Source organism: Polypterus senegalus, chromosome 1 (assembly GCF_016835505.1).
Source record: "Polypterus senegalus isolate Bchr_013 chromosome 1, ASM1683550v1, whole genome shotgun sequence".
NCBI classification, from domain to species: domain Eukaryota; kingdom Metazoa; phylum Chordata; class Cladistia; order Polypteriformes; family Polypteridae; genus Polypterus; species Polypterus senegalus.
In genome coordinates, this window is record NC_053154.1 from 314,279,138 (window position 1) to 314,298,439 (window position 19,302).

A 19,302-nucleotide genomic window follows, 5' to 3' on the forward strand; every position below is an offset into this window, starting at 1 on the left:
ATTCTATGTTAATTAATATTGACTTATGTTTATCTTTTATTGTGTCTTCTATTTCTCTATTCATTTTGTAAAGCACTTTGAGCTACATTTTTTTTGTATGAATATGTGCTATAGAAATAAATGTTGATTGAAAGCCTCCAATTGCATATTACCTGATCAACTGCCTGCTGCCAGAGATGCAGAAGGTGCTACTTGTTCAGGCATTGGAGGAACTGCATGAGCAGGGGATCAGTGGTGTCTGTTACAATGGATGGACATGCCTCCAATGTCAGCATGTGTAACCAGCTTGGATGCCAGCTAAAGGTCAACCCTGGTGAACCATTAAAAACTTTTTTTGCACATCCAGTGACTGGTGCAAAGGTGTTTGTGATGATGGATCCTTGCCATGTTTTGAAGGCACGAAATATGTTGCAGGCCTACAGCCCAATAAGCAGCACCACTGGCCAGATCAACTGGACATACGTAGATCATCTGAATGATGTCCAAGCAAAAGAAGGACTGCATGCTGCCAACAAAATCACAGACAAGCATGTGAATTTTGATTCATAGAAAATGAAGGTGTCCGTGGCTGCACAAACACTGAGTCACTCTGTGACAGTAGCTCTGCGCACATTGAGGGACCTCGGCTATTCACAGTTTTAACACTGTGAAGCAACAGCTGAATTCACTGAGGTAATGCTACATGCAAAGTTTAATAACCATGAAGCAGATAGTGAAAAACATTGATGCTATATTTTAGTATTTAGCTAATGATAAATGGAAACATGTTATTTATGCTGATGATTCAGATTCCTTCTGTTATAATGCATATATTTGCTTTTAGATAATTGACAGGCTCTTTGACATCAGTCCCCATGCCAAAGGTTTCAGAACTCCACTGAGTTCTTTGAATTGGGCAGAGAGAGTAGAGTTTCTGTTGAGAAGCAGGAACTACTTGATGAGTTTGGTGATGAAAGATGGCACACCCCATCGATCAAAGAGGTTTTAGGAAATAGTGAAGCTTTTGTTTTCATGATGAGTTTATAAGTTCATGACATCAAGTTCATATGATGTTATTTCAAGGCTGGGAGAAATGGACAAAATAACTTTTTTGACCAAAACACCTCCATCAATATTCAAAGAATATTGTAGAGATGGCTATTGATGCTTTCATTTATGTTCATACAGTACCAGTCAAAAGTTTAGGCGTGCATTTCGTGTTTATTTATTTATTTTAACTGAAGAAAAACAAACTATGTTTCAAAACAGACAATAAGTGCTCAGCACACATGGGAACTCTTTCAGGACTGCTGGAAGGAATTCCTTTCCTTTAGCTTTGTGTACACTTATTTTGTTTACTTCATAGCCCCATCTGCGTTATATCATATTTTTAGTCATAAAAACAGCCCCATAAAGTTTTAATGTCTAAACCTTTGACTCATATTACATTACCAATGCTACTCTGTTTTCTTTTCCTGCATGCTACATCATAAGTTCATATGATGCTCTGTTCTCTGCTTCTAATGTTGTTGCAGTCTGCTGTTTTTTTGTTTTTGTTTTTCCAGTTCTTTGAGGTGTCACAATGGCAGTATGGCATCATGACACCTACAGCATGCCATATGTATGGCAGTGCTCATATTTTCAACCTTGGCCAGTTCTGTTTTATTTTTTCTAGTTGTCTTATATTGTACACTCTTGAAGTATCTTGGTTTACAATGATAATGCTGACAAAACATTTTGTTTTGAAGGTACCCATCTGTTGTGGGGTTCATCATCAACACTGACACCCTGATGATGATGATTTCAGAACTGCTTCAGTGTCAGCGATACATCTGCACCTATCGTTTCAGTCAAGACCACTTAGAGCTCCTATTTAATTCAATCAGGGCAGCGGGTAGCTATTTTAGAATTTAGTTTTATTTATTTAACCACTTACCATTTTGTGTGTATGTATGTATATCTGTCTGTTTCCATAAACTTTGCTTATGACTATTTTCTTTACCATGGTGCCTTGTTGTGACCAGTCACAGCTATCCTGTGTTACCATGGTAACTGCATTGTCTTTATAATATCCTCAGACTGACAGCTGTGATTGATCGACTTTGTGGGGACAGACAGACAAGCATGTAAATCTATCACTTTGTGCAATTTATGAAGCCAAACTGCAGTTTTTTTTTTTTCTTCCTTCCATCCATCCTAATTACAGGGACATGGGGGTCTGCTGGAGCCAATCCCAGCCAACACAGGGCGCAAGGCTTGAAACAAACCCTGGGCAGGGCGCCAGCCCACCACAGGGCGCACACACACACACACACACACACCAAGCACACACTAGGCACAATTTAGAATCGCCAATTCACCTAACCTGCATATTTTTGGACTGTGGGAGGAAACCAGAGTACCCGGCGGAAACCCACGCAGACACGGGGAGAACACGCAAACTCCACACAGGGAGGACCCGGGAAGCAAACCCAAGTCTCCTAACTGTGAGGCAGTAGTGCTACCCACTGCGCCACCGTGCCGCCCAGTTTTTTTTTTCATTCTCAAGAAATTCAACTGAAAGAGAGTAAAGATCTGTAAAAGTGTTGCCTGTGTGTTTTAAAGGGCTGGAATAACAATCCTTCAGCTGGTCAGTTCCAGGCCATTTTCCGTCATCTCATGGTTCGGTGTGGTGCCTCTCCAAGCAAATCTGGAAACGTGGCAGCACAGGATGAGACTGTCTCCCTGTCTGCTGTTGAGATGTCATCTAAACCAGTAGCAGCAGAAGAAGAGCTTCCATCCCCTTTTGCAAATATCCCTGCAATTGTGTGTGACCATAGCTACTTACCAACCCGCTTTGGTGGCGTCGTGGAAAATGCCCTTGTTTACATCTCAGGGTTTGTTGTTCAACAGATTTTGAGAAAACTGTCCTGTTATGTGTGCCGTGCTAGTTTGGTAACAGATACTGTACCAGCATCATACGATCAAAGCTACCACTCGCTCACATTAAAAAACAAAGGAGGTCTGATGATTCCTTCTGAGGGTCCAGTTAAGGTGGTCAAAGTAGCTGAGCGTGTTATCCGACAGTCGACATGAGGGCAAGCTGTCAGTGGATCTCTGATCAATCAGTTTGTTTAGGCTGAGATTGGTTCAGATGATGTGTTTTTTTCTCAAGGAGCACATTGAGGAAACACAGTTTGAAATTGACAACCATCATTTCATGCTCATCTCTTTAGTTGTGTCTGTCTTCCACAAACTAAGGCTGCACCATATTGACAGACTGAATACTCTCAAATTACAGTGTGGCAACACATGGGAAAAGCTATGTAAGACAGTTCTGTTTCACGGATTTTAGATCCTATCCTGTATATATTTAAGTAACCACATTGTGTGTGTGTGTGTGTGGGAAAGGAATGAGTGAAATGTTTTCAGATATTATTAAGCCAATTTGTATACAATAAAATGTATTTTATTTTTGTCATTGAGTGTATCATTTCACTGTTAAAAGAAAGACCAGACTGCCAGGTGCAGTCTTACTGTTTTGACTTTTCAGACATTGGTCAAGTTTTTGTCTCAATAATTGCCATTATTAGTGTATAAATGGATATAAAGAATTGTATTTAAACGATTCGCCAAAATCTGTTGTATGTAAACGATACTGTTTTAAAAATGATTGTTTTTTCATCAGAAAACCCGGTTTCCACGTCTACTTGTATTCATTTAAATGCCACTCGCTATATGGCTACGTGCTGACGCATCGTGTCAACTGGGAAACACAGTGAATGCGGCGTCTACCTATATATGTCTATGGTGCAGGCAGCCTCCTCCAGTCATCGCTGCTGCCTGATTGGCTTGTACCTCGAGTTGGGAGGTACTAAGGTGGGAGAGTGAGCCTGAGGAGAGAAGGTAGCGCTTGATTTCAGTTATTTTTTCCAAAGGGCGCGCAACCAAATATTAAGTTGAGGGTGCCAATAATTTTGTCCGGACCATTTTTGGAGTTCTGTGTGACATGATGTCAAATTTGGCTTTTTTTGCTCTGTTTTCTTCTGTTGTTCCAATGCACATAAAGGAAATAAACATGTGTATACCAAAACATTTGTAATTGCAACAATTTTCTGGGAAAAATGGTGTGTTTTCTGGGAAAATTCCAGTGGGTGCCGATAATTTCGGCCATGATTGTAGATAGATATGAAAGGCACTATACAGGTGCTGGTCATAAAATTAGAATATCATGACAAAGTTGATTTATTTCAGTAATTCCATTCAAAAAGTAAAACTTGTATATTAGATTCATTCATTACACACAGACTGATGTATTTCAAAAGTTTATTTCTTTTAATTTTGATGATTATAACTGACAATTAATGAAAGTCCCAAATTCAGTATCTCGGAAAATTGGAATATCAATTAAGACCAATGCAAAAAAAGGATTTTTAGAAATGTTGGCCAACTGAAAGGCATGAACCTGAAAAGTGTGAGCATGTACAGCACTCAATATTTAGTTGGGGCTCCTTTGGCCTGGATTACTGCAGCAATGCGGCGTGGCACGGACTCGATCAGTCTGTGGCACTGCTCAGGTGTTATGAGAGCCCATGTTGCTCTGACAGTGGCCTTCAGCTTTTCTGAATTGTTGGGTCTGGCGTATTGCATCTTCCTCTTCACAATACCGCATAGATTATCTATGGAGTTAAGGTCAGGCAAGTTTGCTGGCCAATCAAGAACAAGGATACCAAGGTCCTTAAACCAGGTACTGGTAGCTTTGGCATTGTCTGCAGGTGCCAGGTCCTATTGGAAAATAAAATCTGCATCTCCATAAAGTTCTTCAGCAGCAGGAAGCATGAAGTGCTCTAAAACTTCCTGGTAGACAGCTGCGTTGACCTTGGACCTCAGAAAACACAATGGACCAACACCAGCAGATGACATGGCACCCCAAACCATCACTGACTGTGGAAACTTTACACTGGACCTCAAGCAACATGGATTCTGCGCCTCTCCTCTCTTCCTCCAGACTCTGGGACCTTGATTTCCAAAGGAAATGCAAAATTTACTTTCATCAGAGAACATAACTTTAGACCACTCAGCAGCAGTCCAGTCGAGACGCTTCTGACGCTGTCTCTTGTTCAAGAGTGGCTTGACACAAGGAATGCGACAGCTGAAGCCCGTGTCTTGCCTGGTGGTTCTTGAAGCACTGACTGTCACAAGCCGTCTACTATAGCAGATGGCCTGCTAGTAGTTTGGGACCGAACAGGACTGAGGGAGTAACAAGAGAGGCAGATGTTCAAAACAGCAGGTAATTTATTTATACCACGATGGAATAAAAACAAAGTGGTTGAAAGAAAAAAAAAGAACAAAAAAAAAAAAAAAAAATGAACAAAAATTGTATAAATAATCCAGTGATAAGGCACAATCAAATTATAAAGAAAAAAAAACAAAAAATAGAAATTGGGAAACACCAAGGCTCTTACCCTAATATAATCAATTCTCATTCATGAAAAGTCCAGGGCAGCTTTAAAATACCAAAAACTAGACTCTGTTTCAGTCCAGGTCACCAGTACAACTCCTCCAAAAAAAAATCTCAGGAGTCGTTTCTTTTTGGTCCTCAGGAGCTTAACCCACTCCTTTACAGCAACCAACAGCTCAGCCACTAGGCACCTCTTAGGCTAGCGTCCCTCGCACTACCTACTTTTTCTCCCCTTTTCTCTCTCCCCTTCTTGCCGCCACAACAGTATTTAAAGCCTTTTCCATTGCCAGGATCAGCTTGCCCTAATCATAGGAAGGAACCATTTATGTCCTGACGGGGGGAAAATCGTACACTGCTAGTACAAATCAAAAATAGCCAACAACAACATCTACATAATAAAACAATAAACAACAAAAGACCACATTTATACCTAACCTCAAGGTTAATAATAAACAAACTTGAACATTACGATACACGCACACTACTAACGCAACTTGGACTCCCCCTATAGCTGCCATTTGATCTTCCCAGGCACCTGTGACTGCATTTAGCGTCTGTGCCCTTGTTAAACGGGGAAAAAAAAACGATCAATTACGCGCAACACTCGCAATAGAACCATATGGTAAAACATCTAGAAAATAAACTAAACAACCGGAAGGTAAGCCCCAAAAATCCTAAATGAAAAAGGAAAAAAAAAAAATCTTTCCCCCGTGGTAAACTTGCTGATATATTGTTCACACTTAAAACTTTGATAGTCCTGCCCCATATCCATTTAATCCACCAGGTATCAGCATTACGGTGAGACTATAGCGTCACACACCCCCTCACTCAGACCCTCGATATCTTGCATTCGAGAGAGAAAGTCCGCACATTTATTTTGTTTCCCTTGTATATACTTTACTGTAAACTTATATGGTTGCAATGACAAATACCACCGTGAGATTCGTGCATTGGAGTCACGCATATGTGCTAACCATTGCAACGCACGATGGTCAGACTCCACAACAAAAGGATGACCAAGCAGGTAATACTTTAAAGAGTCCACTGCCCACTTAACTGCCAGTGCCTCCTTCTCAACCATGGAATATCTCATTTCCCTAGAGAACAACTTGCGACTTATATAGACAACAGGGTGTCTATCTTCTCCCTCATCCTGAAGCAATACAGCACCCAGACCCCCTCCCGAAGCATCGGTCTGTAAACAAAAAGGAAGATTATAATCAGGACATTTCAAAATAGGGTTACAACATATTGCATTTTTCAATTTAGCAAAAGATTTTTCACATTCTTCAGTCCATTTCACATGGTTGGGCTCTTTCTTCTGTAAGAGATTAGTAAGTGGGATGGCAATCTCCGAAAAACAAGGAATGAATCTCCTATACCATCCAACCAGTCCTAAAAACGACCGAACTTGTCTTTTGGTGTTAGGACGTGGACGATCCTGAACAGCTTTCACCTTGTCCACCTGAGGTTTTACAAATCCTCCTCCGATGGTGTATCCCAGATATTGTACCTCAGATCTAGCTAGTACACATTTAGATGGATTTACCACCAGACCGGCTTGCTTTAACCTGTGAAAAACATCAGCAAGATGTGATAAATGCTCATGCCAAGACTCACTGTATATTACAATGTCATCAATATAAGCTCGAGCATAAGATTCTGCTCCTCTCAAAACAATATCCATAAACCTTTGGAAATTTGCTGCTGCTCCGTGTAATCCAAAAGGCATGACGGTAAACTGATACAATCCACTAGGCACTTTAAATGTCGTGAGGGGTTTAGCTGCGTCTGCTAATGGCACCTGCCAGTATCCCTTGCATAGGTCTAAAGTTGATAAAAACATAGCTGGACCCAGTTGTTCTATCAGTTCATCCACCCTTGGCATAGGGTAAGGATCAAATGCAGAAATTGAATTTAGTTTAGAATAATCCACACAAAAGCGAATTTGTCCATTCTTCTTTGGGACCAGTACGACTGGACTACACCACTCACTGGTAGATGGTTCTACTATACCTAATTGGAGCATAGACTGTACCTCCTTCCTTAGTGTCTCCTGCAGACGAGCTGGAACTCTGCTGCATGTCTGTCGTACGGGACCTGGAGAGGTGAGGCAAATAGTATGCTCTATTAAATTAGTCCTACCAGGTATTTCGCTGAACATATGCTCTGGAATCACTGCTTTTAACTGTTCCTGTTGCTTCTCCGAAAGATGGTCCAACGCAGGTAGAACGGCAGAAGATGATGTTTCAGGCAGGAACTGCTCTGGTAATTCCTCCTCTTCTTGAATTCTACGAATCAAAAGCTGAACCTCAGAATTAGCTTTTTCCCTCCACTCTTTCAACAGGTTAATATGGAAGACTTGATATTTATTTCTAGACCGATCTGGCATATAAATTTCATAATTTACTGGGCCTTTTTGTGAAACAATCTCATATGGACCTTGCCATTTTGCCAACAAACCTCTAGTCGATAGGGGCAACAGCAATAAGACTTTCTGACCGGGTTGAAAACTGCGAGTACGTGAGGCTTGATCATACCAGGCTTTCTGCTTCTTTTGTGACTGCAACATGTTCTTTTTAACTAACTCAGACATTGCAGACAATCGATCTCTCATTATAAGAACATAACTTAAAATATTCAAGTGTTCTTGACCACTGCCATTTTCTAATGCTTCTTTCAGCACAGCTAAAGGGCCTCGAACATTTCGCCCATAGACCAGTTCAAATGGTGAAAATCCGGTGGAAGCCTGAGGGACTTCTCTGTAAGCAAAAAGCAAGTATGGCAGCCATTGATCCCAGTCGGCTCCAGTGTCAGACACAAATTTTTTTTAGCATTTGCTTCAGAGTGGCATTGAAGCGTTCTACTAGGCCATCCGTCTGTGGATGGTAAGGTGTGGTTCTCAAACCCTGGATCCCTAACAGACCATATACCTGTTTAATTAGCCCAGCAGTAAGATTAGCCCCCTGATCGGTCAACATCTCCCCAGGGATGCCAACTCTGGAAAACAACTGAACTAGGGCGTTAGCAACCCGAGTAGCCTTAACCTTCTTCAATGGGAATGCCTCTGGATATCTCATTGCATAATCACATAGGACCAGTATGTAACGATGCCCATTACTACTACATGGTAGAGGACCTACAATATCCATTGCCATTCTACTAAAAGGCTCCTCTATCACAGGTAACGGCACTAAAGGAGCTCTGTCTCCTTTCTTAACAGGTCCTACAAGATGACATTCAGGACAACTCCTACAATAACTGGCCACATCTTTGGACCAACCTGGCCAGTAAAAATATTTAGCAATACGATCACTAGTCTTAATTTGCCCTAAATGCCCGGCCCATGGGATATCATGCCCCATTTTTAACACCTTGTCCCTAAACTCTTTAGGTAATACCAATTGTTTGCCATGCCCATCTTGATGGTAAAGAATACCCTGGTCTAGTACAAAGGTTTCTCCTGTAACTGACTGATGTTGTTTCTCAGCTTTGACAAAACAGGACTGCAGACTGGGATCGCCACGTTGCAAGGCCCCGATCTCTCCTGTAATGAAAGGTGAACAACCAAGATCACCTAAGGCAGGAGCAATGCCAGTATCTAGGGCAGGCGTGCCCAAAATTTTTGCCCGTTTCCGCTGCCTGCGGGTCTTATGGACTGAGACCTCATTCCCCTGGGAAAAAGGTAAAGTGTTCCAGTCCACCTGATCACTTACTTTGACTGCAGCTGCTTGAGCTCTGGTCAAGACCCGGGCTTCCTGCACCAGGCTCTGCTGCAGTAAGCCATCAATATCTGGCAGATCCAGTCCAAGCAAGGCTGGGTATGGCATGTCATCCACTATTCCCACTGACATTGCATACATCTGACCTCCTATCTCAATGCACATCTTCACCAGAGGATAAGAAACCTCATCTCCGAGGACGCATCTCAGAACCACCTTCCTAGATGTCGACAGCAATTTATCATCAAGGATATCTCGTCTTACAAGGGTTTGGGTACTTCCTGTATCAAGCAATGCTGTTCTGGTTCGACCTGCTATTTTTACTTTAACCACTTTTTCTTGATTCTTCTGCCCTAATTTCCAAGGAATTGGGCATGGTACATAACAAAATTTATTTTCCTCACACCCTGCTCTACTCTTGGCCATAGGACACAGTATTTTCTTATGACCCCGCTGTCCACACTGATAACATATTACATTGGCTACACCCCCATCCCTCCCGCTCTTAGAGGTAAGAGAACCATGACCTACCATGACCTTGGATGCACTAGGAAGGATTGGATAAGTCATTGGAGCCCTATTAGTTTTGGTCACTCTTTGTAGATTCATGGGATAGCCTTGAGCCGTTTGAAAGACCTCTGCCAGTTCAGCGGCTTGGCGTGAAGACTTTGGCCGATGTTCTAAAATCCAAGTCTTCAGCTCAGGCTTCACCACCTGCAAAAACTGCTCCAAAATAATAGTCAATTATTGTCTCTTTATCATGTTGTTGGGGCTTAAGCCAACGAATGCATAGATCCTTCAATCTAGCTTGCAGCTCCATTCTGCAGTTCTAAACCACCGACGATAACTCTCAATACTAATCTCAAATTTATTCAAAATAGCTTGTTTAAGTGACTCATAGTCTAATGATCCAGAAGGGTCCATAGCCACAAAAGCTGTGTGTGCTTTGCCAGTTAATAGGGGCACTAATCTTATTGCCCATTCAGTTTTAGGCCATGAGAAAACAACAGCCATTCTTTCAAAGGTGGAAAGAAACATCTCTACATCCTCACCTTCCTTATAGGGGAGAAGCCTTAAACCTTCCACCCACCTGGCAGGTCCTGCAGCAGAGTTACTGATGTTAGCCTCCACACCCTCCGTATACATTAGATTGGGACTTACAGGTGGTGAACGACCCACTCTAGGGTTCTTTGACGGACTTCCCTCACGTCTTCGCTGCACCTCCGCCTGCAGTAATGTAAACTGATGTTGCAACGACTTCCACCTCAGCTCTTGTTGTTTCTCCTTTTGCTCCTGTGCTTGTAGAAACTGCTGGAACATTCTTTCCAATGTCTGTGTCTCTTTATACATTGCCTCCGATGACTCTGGGGACTGTGTCTGTGGTTCTTCACCCGATAAAGAAGCTGGCATGGATACAGAAACCTTCTTAGGTGCCATCTCTGCTCTCTCTAGATCTTCCAACTCCCCCAGTGGATCCCACCGCTGCCACCAAAATGTCTACTATAGCAGATGGCCTGCTAGTAGTTTGGGACCGAACAGGACTGAGGGAGTAACAAGAGAGGCTCAAGAAAGGCAGATGTTCAAAACAGCAGGTAATTTATTTATACCACGATGGAATAAAAACAAAGTGGTTGAAAGAAAAAAAGAACAAAACAAAAAAAAAAAAATGAACAAAAATTGTATAAATAATCCAGTGATAAGGCACAATCAAATTATAAAGAAAAAAAAAAAACAAAAAATAGAAATTGGGAAACACCAAGGCTCTTACCCTAATATAATCAATTCTCATTCATGAAAAGTCCAGGGCAGCTTTAAAATACCAAAAACTAGACTCTGTTTCAGTCCAGGTCACCAGTACAACTCCTCCAAAAAAAAATCTCAGGAGTCGTTTCTTTTTGGTCCTCAGGAGCTTAACCCACTCCTTTACAGCAACCAACAGCTCAGCCACTAGGCACCTCTTAGGCTAGCGTCCCTCGCACTACCTACTTTTTCTCCCCTTTTCTCTCTCCCCTTCTTGCCGCCACAACAGTATTTAAAGCCTTTTCCATTGCCAGGATCAGCTTGCCTAATCATAGGAAGGAACCATTTATGTCCTGACGGGGGGAAAATCGTACACTGCTAGTACAAATCAAAAATAGCCAACAACAACATCTACATAATAAAACAATAAACAACAAAAGACCACATTTATACCTAACCTCGAGGTTAATAATAAACAAACTTGAACATTACGATACACGCACACTACTAACGCAACTTGAACTCCCCCTATAGCTGCCATTTGATCTTCCCAGGCACCTGTGACTGCATTTAGCGTCTGTGCCCTTGTTAAACGGGGAAAAAAAACGATCAATTACGCGCAACACTCGCAATAGAACCATATGGTAAAACATCTAGAAAATAAACTAAACAACCGGAAGGTAAGCCCCAAAAATCCTAAATGAAAAAGGAAAAAAAAAATCTTTCCCCCGTGGTAAACTTGCTGATATATTGTTCACACTTAAAACTTTGATAGTCCTGCCCCATATCCATTTAATCCACCAGGTATCAGCATTACGGTGAGGCTATAGCGTCACACTGACTCCAGCTGCAGTCCACTCTTTGTGAATCTCCCCCACAGTTTTGTTCCACAATCCTCTCCAGGGTACAAGCGGTAATCCCTATTGCTTGTACACTTTTTTCTACGACATCTTGTCCTTCCTTCGCCTCTCTACTAATGTGCTTGGACACAGAGCTCTGTGAACAGCCAGCCTCTTTAGCAATGACCTTTGTGTCTTGCCCTCCTTGTGCAAGGTGTCAATGGTCGTCTTTTGGACAACTGTCAAATCAGCAGTCTTCCCCATGATTGTGTAGCCTACAGAACTAGACTGAGAGACCATTTAAAGGCTTTTGCAGGTGTTTTGAGTTAATTAGCTAATTAGAGTGTGGCACCAGGTGTCTTCAATATTGAATCTTTTCACAATGATGGAAGATGGCAGCGCACATAGTTGCAGCAGCTTGGTGTCTCACCAGTCAGTATTGTGTTTGGATGTTTTTGTTTTTGCACGTGTTGTGCTTTGTTTCATGTACAGCTAGTGAAGCAAACATCATCTTTAGCCGAAATGATCTCCTCAAGATCGGAGCGAGTTATCGTGTGAGCGTGACTATTGAATTTATCCGCTTGCATAAAATACCGGAGGAAATAGCAAGGAGACCGGGCGCTTCATGGATTACAACCCAGCGGGAAGGCGGCGCAGGCGGTGTCGAGATAGAAGGAGGAAGCGAGGCTGCCGGGCGGGTGTATTAACCAGGCTAAGGAGGCAGACATTTAGACCACCGCTCCCCAGTCTATTTCTTTCAAATGCCAGATCCCTGGCGAATAAGATGGATGAGCTAAGGCTACTAATAACAGCGAATAACCGCATTAAAGATTCGTGCATCCTTCTGATTACCGAGTCCTGGCTGCATCAATCCATTCCGGACTCGGCTATTGAATTAGCAGGCTACACCGCACAGCGCCAAGATCGAACAGAAGACTCCGGTAAGAGAAAAGGAGGGGGAATCTGCTTATATGTAAACAACAGTTGGTGTACTAATACTGTGATTACAAACCGCCATTGTTCACCGGACATAGAATATCTGACTGTTAAATGCAGGCCTATTTACCTGCCAAGGGAATTTACCGTCATTATAGTAACAGCTGTATACATACCACCAGATGCAAATGCTAATGCGACGTTAGCGCTTCTGCATGCAACTGTTAGTAACAAACTGAGTAAATACCCGGACGCTGTACACATTATTGCTGGGGATTTTAATCATGCAGATTTAAAAATAGTAATCCCTAATTTCCATCAGCATGAAAAGTGTGCCACTAGGGACGGTAACACTATGGACAAAGTTTATTCTAACATCAAGAAGGGCTACAGGGCCAGACCTTTACCCCACCTGGGCCAGTCTGACCATTTGTCCCTGCTCCTAATTCCTGTTTATGCCACCATCAGGAAAACTGCGTTGGTCAGCACAAAGACTGTTACTTCATGGCCGGAGGGTGCCTCTCAACAGCTGCAGGATTGTTTTGATAAAACCAACTGGAACATCTTCAAACATCAAGACCTGGAAATATTCACGGACAGTGTCCTTTGCTACATTAAACACTGCATAGATACTGTTACAGTGGACAAATACATCCGGGTTTACCCTAACCAAAAGCCCTGGATGACCCGGGAAGTTCGACAGCTGTTAAAGGACAGGAATAACGCCTTCAGTTCCAGGAACAGTGTCCACTATAGTATGGCAAGAGCCAACCTGAAAAGAGGCATCAGAGTGGCCAAGGCGATTTATAGGAGGAAAATCGAGTGCCACCTGGAAAGCAAGAACAGCCGGCTGATGTGGCAGGGTATCCAGAAGCTGACGAATTACAAGACCAACCTAGGCGCTGCTGAAGGTGACCTAGCATTGGCAGAGGAGCTAAACATCTTCTTCACTCGTTTTGAGGACACTACACCGGATGCTTTAGAGGCAAGGAAATACAACACAACCCATGATGATATCATCATCACCTTGGAGGAACATGAAGTGAGGCGTACGCTGCGGGACGTAAACCCGAGGAAGGCAGCTGGCCCTGATGGCATACCAGGATATGTACTGAGGGACTGCGCAGACCAGCTGGCTGAGATCTTCACCAGGATCTTCAACCAATCCCTCGCACAGTCGACGGTTCCACCCTGCCTCAAGACCTCCACTATAATACCTTTGCCCAAGAAACCTCACATCTCCAGCCTTAATGACTATTGACCAGTGGCACTCACCCCAGTGGCAATGAAATGTTTTGAGAAGTTGGTTCGTCATCACATTACCATACCATACCATACCATATTTATTTGTTGAGTACTTAAAAACACAGCATTACAACTGACCAAAGCGCTGTACAGTTACAACAAGCAGGACTAAAAGCAAAATATTAAAAATAAACATTAAGAGAGAATTAAAACAGAGATACTAAAAACAGGTCAAGGGACCAAATAAAATAGAGAAAATAGCAAAAGGCAAGTGGAAAATGAAACAGGTTAAGAATTAAAAGCCAATGTGAAGAAGTGCGTTTTAGGAGATTTGAATGTGGCGACTGAAGCGGCTTGCCTAACCACTAAGGGCAGGGAGTTCCAGAGCCTGGGTGCACAGACGGAGAAAGCCCTTTCACCACGAGCTTTAAAACGTGCCTTGGGAACGGTTAGGAGCAGCTGATCTGTGGATCTAAGAACACGAGGGGGATTGTGACAATGGAGCAAGACACTCAAATAGGTGGGGGCTAGACCGTTTAATGCCTTATAGGTTAGGAGGAGAATCTTAAAATCGATTCTGAATCTAACCGGCAGCCAGTGTAGGGTTTTCAAAATGGTGAAATGTGTTGGATTCTGCTACTTCCAGTTAGAAGCCTTGCAGCCGCATTTTGAGCCAGTTGGAGTCTAGAAAGCGTGGCTTTACTGATACCAAAAAGGCAGGAATTAGAGTAGTCAAGCCGGGACGTAATGAATGCATGAATTACTGATTCCAGGAGGTGGTTAGAAAGAATAGGCTTGAGTTTGGCGATTCGCCTTAGATGGAAAAAGCAGGATTTTACTGTGCTGTTGACTTGAGCATCCATTTTCAGGAACGTATCCATTTTGATTCCAAGATTGGAGACAGACGAAGTTACTGGAATGGGAAGAGAAAGAGGCCAAGGGGTGGAGCCTGTTTGCAGTCGGGACTAAAAACAATGACCGCGGTTTTGAATCGTTCAGGTGAAGGAAGTTTACAGCCAGCCAGTCCTTAATGTCAGATAGGCAGTCGAGGAGAGGTTTGGTGGAGTCAGTTGGCTTGAGGGAGAAATAAATTTGGCAGTCGTCAGCATATAGGTGATATGAAATTGCATGTTTTCTAAAAATTGCACCTAAAGGCAGGATGTAGATTGAAAAAATAGTGGCCCTAAAATGGAACCCTGGGGACCCACATGGGAGTGGGACTGATTCAGATGAAAAATCGTCTAGCATGACTCTGAGAGTCCTGTTGCAGAAATATGACCTGAACCAGTCGAGGGCTAAGCCAGATACACCAGCCCAGGATTCGAGTCGGGAGATCATGATGTCGTGGTCGATTGTGTCGAAAGCAGCAGATAAGTCGAGAAGAACCATAACCACGTGGAGTCCTGAGTCCAATGCCAAAAGGACGTCATTTAGGACACGTAAATGCGCGGTTTCTGTGCTGTGTTGGGGCCTAAAGCCTGACTGAAAAGATCCATTACCTGATGGTCCTGTAGGTGATGAGTTAATTGCTCATAAACTACTTTTCTAGTATTTTTGACAAGAAAGGTAGTTTGGAGATTGGACGAAGATTGGAAAGAATGGCAGGGTCAAGATCAGGTTTTTTCACAATTGGATGTACAACTGCGTGTTTGAAAGCATGAGGAACTATAGCCGAGGATAGACTACTAGTTATGATCTTTAGGACATCATATCGAATCACAGGAAACACATCTTTCAGCAGTCTGGACGGCACCACATCGTCCGGAGAGCCCGAAGGCTTCATTGAGGCAACGATTTTTCCAGATGGGGGAGCGAAATAGGTTCAAAGCTGGTGAGGGAACCGTGCGCAGGAGCGGCTAAATCAACAGAGCCAGAAGAAGAAATGGAGATCTGGGATCTAATGTTCGTGACCTTATCCAGAAAAAACGTGAGGATCTGATTACAAAGAGCAGTGGAGGCAGCAGGAAAACAGTTACGGCTGGAGAGAGGACAGCATTTAGTGTTTTGTATAAGACCGTTGATTGCCAGAGTTTTTTGAGATGATGTCAGCGAAAAAACGGTTCCTTGCACCTCTGACCGCTCTCTGGTATTGGGACCACGCGTCTCTCATGCAGTCGAAGGTAACAGTGAGACCATCTTTCCTCCATTTACGTTCTAGCCGCCTACAGTTTTGCCTGATGGAGCGAGTTTGTTCATTTAGCCATGGGTCATGCTTGACTTTGGATTGTCTCCGTTTGAGTGGGGCTACGACATCCATCACAGAACAGCAGGAAGTGTGGAAAGTTTGCAATAAAACATCAGCATCCGTGGATTCACATGATGTGGAGATTGGTGAAAAAGCAGCTGCAAAATCTTCAGCAGCAGAGGGGAATGACACGGAGGGACAGGTGGTGGTGGATTTACCATGCTCAACAGAGACCAAATCCAGATTAAACAGAACAGGCGAATGATCAGAAAAGCTGGGAGGCAGAATGTCCAAGTCACTGATTCTGAGACCGCGAGAAAGAACCAGGTCCAGTGTGTGAACCTGTCCATGTGTTGGTCTGTTCACTAGTTGAGAGAGACCAAAGGAGTCAATAATGTCCAGAAAGTCTTTTGCTAGAGGATTAACGGGACAGCAGACATGGACATTATGATCGCTTCCTTTGTTTGGGTGATCATATCTGCAGGTAATATCAGCCAGGAAAGCTGCAAATTCATCTAAAAAGTTCTTATTGTATTTTGGAGGGCGATAAATGAGTGTGCACAGCAGCGGTGGTGAGCAGACTAGTTCAAACATACTGAGCTCAAAAGTTGAAGGGGAAAATGAAAGGGGAAAGGAAGGGCGGTTGCAAATAAAATCAGATTTAAATAAGGTCAATAAGCCACCGCGCGCTCGCCTCGGCGTGTTGATAAAGGAACATCCCGGAGGCAAAACTTCAGTGAGTGGGAGCGTCTCACCCCGGTAAAATCCAGGATTCAGCGGTACATAAAAAATCCAGGCCATTAGAAAGAAAAAAGTCTTTCAGGATGAAAGTTTTGTTCACGACCGATCTGGCATTTATCAGCGCGAAACGAACCGGCTGGGAGGACGTCAACAGAGACGTACCAGCCGTGGCGGCTGATATTGTCATGATACGGCGTAGGTTGTTAAAGTTCACCCCCCGGCGGCGGTGACGGAGCGAGGCAGGGAGGTACACCGGAGCGTCCGAGGGCAAATGGCATTCCGGCAACATTACCTCATGTTGGGAGCCTGGAGAGTTGTTCTTAGAGAGGATCCGGGAAGCTCGGAGCCGAGCCCTGGTGCCACCGCGCTTACCCCGGCGGCGGCGTTTCCATCGGCGACCGGCCAAGCCGTAGGCAGTGATGAGGAAAGCTGGGACTTCCTCAAACAGTCGGCCAAAGGCTTGACTGAACTCAGGGGTCAGATGTTGAGAAATCCCCACACTCGTTCGAAGAGCCAGAAGGGTGAGGCGATCATAAGAAATGATCGAGTCAAGAAGAGCATCACAGGAACAGGTAAGCCGAGGAAAAAGCAGGACTAATAAGAAACAAAAAAGCCAGAGCGGCTGACGGCGTGCCTCAACAGTCGGCGCCATCTTGATAAATTACATTACAGCAGCCCTACCCCGTGGCCTTGACTCGTATCAGTTTGCTTACAGAGCAAATCGATCTACTGAAGACGCCATAGCCATAGCACTCCATGCTGCTACAACACATCTGGAGAAGCAAGGAACCTATGTACGCATCCTGTTTGTAGATTATAGCTCTGCATTCAATACTGTTCGTCCGAGCAAACTGGATGTCAAACTAAAAGACCTGGGGCTTCCTCACAGCACCTGCAGATGGATCAATAGCTTCCTCACTGGCCGCAGACAGAAAGTGAGAGTGGGCCGTCACACATCACCAACTCTAAGCCTCAGCTCTGGGTCACCTCAGGGCTGTGTGCTTAGTCCACTGCTCTACTCTCTCTACACATATGATTGCCCCCCCCCGCCCACCAGAGCTACATTATCGTGAAATTTGCAGATGACACTACCGTGGTGGGGCTCATATCTGGGGGAGATGAGTCTGCCTACAGAGATGAGGTGGAGCAGCTGTCTTCTTGGTGCAAGGATAACAACCTCCTCTTAAATACTAAAAAGACAAAAGAACTCATAATAGATTTTAGAAGAAACAAGACAGAAGTTCAACCACTAAGCATCAGCGGTGACTGTGTGGAGAGGGTGGCAGACTTTCAGATCTTGGGAGTCAACATAGAGGAAAGCCTATCCTGGAGCGTGAACACCTCTGAGTTGCTGAAAAAGACCCAACAGAGACTGTTCTTCCTGAGGGTACTCAGGAGGAATAACTTCACACAGAGACTGCTGGTGTGCTTTTATAGAGCTTCCATAGAAAGCATCCTAACATACTGCATATGGTATGCTAGCTGCACAGTGGTTTAGAGGAGAGCACTTCAGGGAGTCATCAACGTTGCCCAAAGGATTATCGGCTGCCCTCTCCTTACACTAGAAGATCTACACGGCTCCCGCTGCCTCAAGAAAGCCAATGACATCATAAAGGACACCTCACACCCTGGTCACTCCCTTTTTGAACTGTTGCCGTCAGGAAAACGGTACAGAGCAATACACGCAAGGACAAACAGACTCAAACATAGCTTTTACCCAATTGCAATAGCACGTCTTAATGCCACTAAAAGTAGAAATAATCACAAATAGCTATATGAGTTACGTACTTATGTATGCACTAATTTATGTAAATCACACTACTGTATGTTGTTTATATTGTTTGTTTAGTTCTACCTGTTTTCTTTATTGTTATATATGTGATAAGGCACTGACCGGAGACATCTTTTTAATTTCGTTGTACTTGTGACAACGACAATAAAGGATCATTCATTCATTCATTCAATAATCTAATTTTCCGCGATGCTGAATTTGGGACTTTCATTAGTTGTCAGTGATAATCATTAAAATTAAAAGAAATAATCATTTGAAATACATCAGTCTGTGTTTAATGAATGAATCTAATATACAAGTTTCACTTTTTGAATGAAATTACTGAAATAAATCAACTTTGTCATGATATTCTAATTTTATGACCAGCACTTGTATAATTAGATAGATAGATATGAAAGGCACTATATAGACAGATAGACAGATATGAAAGGCACTATATAATTAAGATAGATTTAAAAGGCACTAAATAATTAGATTGATAGGTATGAAAGGCACTGTATAATTATATAGATAGATAGATAGATAGATATGAAAGGCACTATATGATAGATAGATAGAACTTTATTTAACCCCAGGGGAAATTTGTATTTTTTTTAGTCCTTTAAATAAATAAATATATATAAGCAGATAGATATGATCAGAAATATCTAAGCAGACAAAATGTGTATGCCCAATTAAACGCT